This window comes from Propithecus coquereli, unplaced genomic scaffold, assembly GCF_000956105.1.
Source record: "Propithecus coquereli isolate 6110/MARCELLA unplaced genomic scaffold, Pcoq_1.0 Scaffold58, whole genome shotgun sequence".
NCBI lineage: Eukaryota > Metazoa > Chordata > Mammalia > Primates > Indriidae > Propithecus > Propithecus coquereli.
The window spans coordinates 1,785,457-1,786,482 of NW_012151729.1; the positions used below are offsets into that span (position 1 = coordinate 1,785,457).

General features: G+C 48.9%; 1 protein-coding gene across 1 annotated transcript in view; it reads right to left on the bottom strand.

Annotated features, from left to right (window-relative positions):
- SLC36A1 (solute carrier family 36 (proton/amino acid symporter), member 1) overlaps nucleotides 1–1,026 on the bottom strand; it is a 49,907-nt gene that overhangs the window by 11,185 nt on the left and 37,696 nt on the right. The gene's annotated exons all lie outside the window — the stretch shown is intronic.

Here is a 1,026-nt window from a genome sequence, read left to right on the forward strand (position 1 = left end):
GGTGCCACAATGAAATGCCCCTACCGATTCCCACAATCACTTCAAAGGCTCCAGGGAAGGAAAGAAGAGGCCAGAATGTTCTCAGAGACAAGAGGCTGCCTGCTTTAATAGGATGGCAATGCAATGCTAAATCACAAGACATCGCAGGAGAAAGGAAAAATGACCGCGTGCACTTGAAGATCAAAAGCAGCCTGTTTCCTTTGAGCAGTGAGCTGTAGAACGGAGACAAGACCCACAGACAGAGCCAGGAAAGCGAAGCAAACACCAAGAGGCATCTAAGGATAGCACGAGGTCTGCGAATCAGAGACTGCTGCCTCCTGTGGGGCACAGCGGAGACAAACCTGGCAGGAAGTGTGGCATATGCTACAAGGGGGCAAAGCCAGGCTGGAGGGGAAGGCGGGGCAGTGAGAGGAGTCGGGCCCATGTCACTGCCCCAGCTCGACCGGGCAGGGAGCAGGAGCTAAGTCAGCGACAGCACATCTTACCTAGACAGACCTACTTTTTCCAGAGGAGCCACTTTGGAAAAAAAAGCAAATTATTTGAACCATCCCCATCCTTTCTTCCAGCACCCTTTGGATTCAAGAATTGGGCCCTCAGCGTGGACATTATAAACACCGTACGGGTGGAAGCTGTCTCCTCAACACTTAGAGCTGATCTGTCCACGGAGGAAACCTACACATCTGAATCGAGGCTTCAAGAATTGCTGGCACCAGACAGGATTAGACTCTGGAGTCCAAGCATCCTATCTTACCAGCACATATTTAGGCCATTTACTAGAAAGCAGGATATATCATACCCTTTTCAGTTGTTCTGGGAACAGCAGCTGGCTTTAGACAGCCCTGGGCCCTGGATTAGCTGCTGTCTGGGCTGTTTCCAGGCTGGTCTAGGAGAGGGCCTGAAGGTCTGACTATGAGCAAATGCTAGACAACATTCACATCTTTCATCCTTAAAACATTCAATGTTGATTAAAATAAAAAATCATACAGATCTATCTTTATTCCAAAGACAGAGGCTCAGAGTGAATAA